The sequence below is a fragment of the Panthera leo genome, chromosome C1, assembly GCF_018350215.1.
Source record: "Panthera leo isolate Ple1 chromosome C1, P.leo_Ple1_pat1.1, whole genome shotgun sequence".
In the NCBI taxonomy this organism is placed as follows: Eukaryota; Metazoa; Chordata; class Mammalia; order Carnivora; family Felidae; genus Panthera; species Panthera leo.
In genome coordinates, this window is record NC_056686.1 from 187,672,805 (window position 1) to 187,679,299 (window position 6,495).

Sequence of the window (6,495 nt, forward strand, 5' to 3'; positions counted from 1 at the left end):
TTTAATTTTCTATCAACAGATTTATCATAGTATAAAGTGTTTTCCTCCACGGTAGGCTTCTACAAGTGAACTAGAAAAGACGACCATTAGATATCTTGGAATATGGAGCTTCACAAATCTGCAATCCCAGAGCAATAAACAGCAACGATCTTTTGCACTATCAAGCAAACCTCTGGTTTATCTCTTAAATAAAACTTCAATTGATATTTAAAAACATACTAAGAATTCTATACTTTTGTACTGTTTTACTTATTTGTTTTGAGAGAGAGTTTGTGGGGGGAGGGCAGAGAGAGGGAGAGAGAATCCCACACAGGCTCCATGCTCAACCCTCAGATGTGGGGCTCGATTCCACTACTGTGAGATCATGAGCTGAGCCAAAATCAAGAGTTGGATGCTCAACTGACTAAGCCATCCAGGTGCCCCTGTACTGTTTTACTCTCATTAAGGATTAGGGATTTACTGAACTTGATGCCATGGAAATAGCTCCATTTCTTCAAGGTGTTCTACTTTCTCAGTAATTTGTTTGATCTTATCAAGGAAGTCAGAAGTAACAGGTCAGTTAACAAGTCAGGTAGTTAGTGAGGGTATGGTGAGCTATCTTCCCAGATGCCCACACTAGTATTTACTTACATGTGGCTAGCTAAACATGCTCTCTCCCATATTGTATTTGTGTTGATTCAAGTAAGGCTACAATTAGAGACATTATGATTTTTTTAAATGTGAAGTGTTATAGACAGATTTAAAAAAGTATGGTTTCCTCCCCCTGAAACAACCATTGAACTTAATTTGGCATTAGTAATTCCCAGGCATGTTGTCTATACTTTTACTAACTATCCATAGAATTAACATGTTTCTCAACTTTCTATCAGATTGTACCTAACAAGATCATTCTCTGTAGTCTTTTTTTTTTTTTTTTTAACATTTATTTATTTTTGAGAGACAGAGATGAGCACGAGCAGGGGAAAATCAGAGAGAAAGGGAGACACAGAATCTAAAGCAGGCTCCAGGCTCTGAGCTGTCAGCACAGAGCTTGACATGGGGCTTGAACCCACAAACCATGAGATCATAACTTGAGCTGAAGTTGGACGCTTAACTGACTGAACCACCGAGGCACACCCATTTCTCTGTAGTCTTTATTACTCAGAGGCATGTGTCCTATCTTCATCAATTGGCTGTACACCTTCATACTCGATATTTAAGCTGCTGGGTTGTGGTTTCCTTTAATAACATGAATAATGTGATAATTCAAATGACATGAATGAATAACAGGATAAATTCTAAAGTTTCCTTTTGCTCATACAATTCCTATATGAAAAGAAATGGATCTTTAAAGAACACATATATTATTACGCATATAATTATTATGAATATATTACATTTTGTGGGATACTAATATGGAAATTAATTTTAAAGGCAAGAACATGCAAAGCTGAACCTAAGTTGGTAATTTGGTACCAATAAATGCCACTTAAATTTATATATAACCTTGTATATGAAGACATCTCCAAACTTATTCTTCACATTTATAAATACATCGTTCTTCTGGATGCCAATTGGCAAAATATATACGTACTAGTTAAGAACTTGACCTCTAGACAACGATACATCCAAATTCAAATTGTGACTCTATTTACTGGCTGCATGAAATCTGGTCAAGTAACTTGACCTCTCTGACACATATATTCCTGCTTTAAAAAAATTTTTTTTATACTTACTTTTGAGAGAGTGAAGATGAATGGGCGAGGGGCAGAGAAAGGGGCGGGGGGGGGGGGGGGGGAAGAGGATCTAAGCAGGCTCTGTGCTGACAGCAGAGAGCCCCATGTGGAGCTTGAACTCACAAACTGCAAGATCATGACCTGAGCTGAAGTCAGACACTCAACCAACTGAGCCACACAGGCACCCCTCCTCCTTTAAAATAAAGATCAGTCATTTTAATGTCAAAGGATTGCTAAGGTGGATTTTTTTTCTTGCCATTTTAATAGACACTGCCAGAAAATAATTTACTTCTTCAAATCTGTGAATATTGGTGGATAATGGAACAAAAATAGTCTAATTCAATTAAGCAATACCATCCCCCCCCCCCAATTCTAAGTTACATTAAAGATATACTTAGCTTAAAATCAAAAACACAAGAAAAGGCAAGTGTTGGGGAGGATGTGGAGAAAAAGGAACCCTCTTGCACTGTTGGTGGGAATGCAAACTGGTGCAGCCACTGTGGAAAATGGCATGGAGTTTCCTCAAAAAGCTAAAAATAGAACTACCCTACAATCTAGTAATCACACTACTGGGTATTTACCTCCAAAATACAAAAGCACTAATTCAAAGAGATACATGCAACCCCTATGTTTGTTGCAGCATTATTTATAATAGCCAAACTATGGAAACAGCCCAAGTATCCATTGATAAATGAATGAAGATGTGAAATAGATGTGTATATACACATATACATATACATACACAATGACATGTTATTTAACCATAAAAAGGAATGAAATCCTGCCATTTGCAATGACATGGATGGAACTAGAGTATAATGCTGAGTTAAATAAGTCAGAGAAAGACAAATGCCATGATTTCGTTCATATGTAGAATTTAAGAAACAAAACCAACAAGCAAAGGAAAAAGAAGGGCAAACTAAGAAACTGACTCTTAACTACAGAGAAAAAACATGGTTACCATAGGGGAGGAGGTTGGGTGGATGGGTGAAATTGGTGATGATTTAAGGTGTACACTTGTGATGAGCACTGGGTGATGTATGGAATCGTTGAATCACTATATTACACACCTGAAACTAATATAACACTATGATAACTATACTGGAGTTAAAATAAGAAGCTTAATAAAAACAAGGAAAAGAGATAAAATATTAATTACACATTAAGGTTTATTTTTTTTTAATGTTTATTTATTTTTGAGACAGAGAGAGACAGAGCATAACGGGGGAGGGTCAGAGAGAGGGAGACACAGAATCTGAAACAGGCTCCAGGCTCTGAGCTGTCAGCACAGAGCCCAATGCGGGGCTCGAACTCACGGACCGTGAGATCATGACCTGAGCCGAGGTTGGCTACTTAACTGACTGAGCCACCCAGGTGCCCCTTAAGGTTTATTTTTTTACTTGCTTTCTGAAACCTGATTCCATTTAGTGGCTTTTTTGTTTATTTTTATTTTAGAGCATGCATGAGTGCAAGAGGCGGGGAGAGAATCTTTTTAAGTTTTTAAAATTTATTTTGAGAGAGAGAGCACGAGCAAGTGAAGAGCAGAGAGAAAGAGAATCCCAACCAGGCTCTGTGCAGGTTAGCACAGAGCCTGACATGGGGCTCAACCCCAAAAGCCTGGGATTATGATCTAAACTGAAAACAAGAGTCAGATGCTCAACCAACTGAGCCACCCAGGCACAACCACTCAGTGGCTTTTAAAATAAAATAAATACTAATTGAATATTGCTTGTATATGCATAGTCTCCAAATGAAATTTTTTTCCTTTTATAAGATATAGTAGTATAAAGATTATTTCTCCTTATATTTGCTTTATATAAGCAACTGATTTTTCAAAATTAGAATACATCAAAAGATTTTTTGTGAAAAGATTCAATGTTATTATCAGAAATTCCCAGATAGTATTTCATTTGCAGGGTTATTTGCTCATTTTGCGATTATGTGTATTTTATATAAATCTAAGTTTTAATTTGTTTTCCTCAACAGTGTTAGGAAGCATTCTGATATATTATTATGCATTGATGACAGTAGTTCCAAAATGGTCATTCTAAATTCAAAAGAAAAGGATATGACAAAACAAACACTGGTCACCTATTCATAGAAAATCTATTGTTTTTCTGCATTCTATGTAGAATTAAAAATCCTATATAACTCAAGTTTCTACCCTAATAATCTCTGAGTAATCATCATAGCCAGGTTTTGTTTTCATGGTTCTCAAAAAGATCATCATGTCTTACCATGTTTTCACCCATATGTGGATCCTGAGAAACTTAACAGAAGACCATGGGGGAGAAGAAAGGGAGGGAAAAAAAGTTAGAGAGAGGGAGGCAAACCATAAGAGACTCTTAAATACTGAGAACAAGCTGAGGGTTGATGGGGGGTGGGGGAGAGGGGAAAGTGGGTAATGGGCATTGAAGAGGGCCCTTGTTGGAATGAGCACTGGGTGTTGTATGGAAACCAATTTGACAATAAATTTAATAATAATAAAAAAAGATGTCTTAGATGAGACCTGGAGGCAGTTTTACCTAAAAGAGGAAACAAAATTAAACTTCTTAGCATATGAAGAAATAGGATTCCTTCTTTCCTCACATTATTTCTAAGCTATCATTTCTGATGGTTTGTGCTCTGGCAGAGGGAGCATTTCCACCCCCAACCAGTATCTGTCCAGATCTGTCTGGCTCAAATATTACTCTTCTATGATGCCTTTCTTGACATCCAACTTACTCCCCACAAAGCTAATTGCTCCCTTCTCTATGCCACCGCTCTACCTTACATTTTATATCTTTCTTTGCACTTAGGTCACTGTTACAATTTTTTTTTTTAAGTTTATCTCTTTATTGAGAGAGAGAGCATGCAGGTACGTGCACACAGCAGAGAAAGGGAGAGAGAGAATCCCAAGCAGGCTCCATGCTGTCAGCACGCAGCCTGACACAGAGCTAGATCTCATGAACCGTGAGATCATGACGTTAGCCCAAATCAAAAGTCAGACGCTTAACCAACTAAGCCACCCAAGTGCCCTTGTTGTAACTAATCCTTAAATGAGTATTTCCATGCAAGAGTGTTATCTTTTTGGAGGTAGTGTCCATGTCTTACACATTTTTTGTTTCCCCTCCCCTTTCCTCCATTCCCAAAGAAACCCTGGTACATGTTAGAAGTTCAGGCATTTTCCTTGAACTAACAATTAGGTATACTTTGAGTCTAATTTTTAGTTTTAGGAAGTTTATTGTTAAAGAGTAAGAAAGGAATTTCTTAAAACTTTGTTTGATGAGGTTTAAGAGCAAGCATCAACCTGTTTATGGACCTCATTACTATGGCAACAAAGCATAAATAATCCTCTACCAGTCGGCATGTACTGAGCACTGCACTATCTCATTCCTAACTTCACCCTGCACTAGGAAAGCAGCAACACTCATTTTCCGAGAGAACCTTAGGTGCATTTAAGTGCATGTAAAGCCCTTGTCTCTGGTAGAACTAAAATAGAGGAAAATGGACCATTGAAAAGGAGTCTCCTACTTTCGAGTTAGGGATAGGAGAGCAATATATTGTAAGCACTCAGTCTTCTAGGCTTCTGTTAGCCTCTCATGTTTTTCCTGTTTGAGAAGTTAAGACCTAACCGCCTGAGTTATACAAGGAGAGAAATTTGAGTTTCACTAATGTTATGCCCGTCCTAAAGGAGAGTGCCTGAACCATGAATGCATCCTGCCTTGGAATCAGGGTCGGTTCTAAAAATTTAATTTATAGGCCTCTTTACCTTTATTTCAACCACTTTGTATATGCGGACTACAACTGAAAAGCCCAGATTGGGGAAGTTAAGAAAGACATTTAAATAACTCTGTCCTTGGCTCATTCAGAGACCATCCAAAACAAGAATAAAAATTCTTCTTTATCCTGTAAAAGTTAAGATTTCGAGACAGTACAGATATCATGAAATTTATACCAGTCTGCACTAAATGAGAAAAACAGTCTGCATTTTCCGGCTAACTTTATTCAGTTTTTTAACATTAAAATATACTTCCTTTAAATGATGTAAGAACTATAGCTCTAGCTCTTGTGTGAAATGAGAACCATATCCTAGGGGTAGAGGGAGTCTGGGTCTCTAATGAGTGTAGAACAAAACCACTCTCCCAGCCCTGGAATGCCTCTGGATTTCAACTTATGAGAGAACTAAACTCCTAACTGGTTTAATCCACTGTTAATTTTGTTCTCAACTGCAGCCAAGTATTATTTCCTAGACCCCTGTAATAGGAACATTTTCTGAGATACACTGCGTTACAGTCTTGTGAGGGGACCAAACTTATTTTCCATATATTACTTAGAGGCTGAAGCGCTCTGCTTGAGGAATAGCAATCCATTAAAGATGGAAATCATACTTTAAGAAGATATTTACCTTAAATATTTGGTATATAATAAATGCATTAAGATAAATGCTAAGGATATAAAATTTATAGAATGTTTATTATCTAATACTGACTGAAAGGTTTTGTCTACAAATTCTATTCTTATCTGCATACCAGGATAAGTTAGGGAGAAAGATTCCTGGTTACCATGAAATTTGTATGTATGCAATGTCTTAAAAAAATTTTTTTTAATGTCTATTCATTTTTGAGAGACAGACAGAGCACAAGCAGGGGAGGGGCTGAGAGAGAGGGAGACACAGAATCTGAAGCAGCCTCTAGGCTCTGAGCTGTCAGCACAGAGCCCAAAATGGGGCTCAAACTCATGAACCATGAGATTATGACCTGAGCCGAAGTCAGATGCTAAACCGACTGAGCCACCCAGA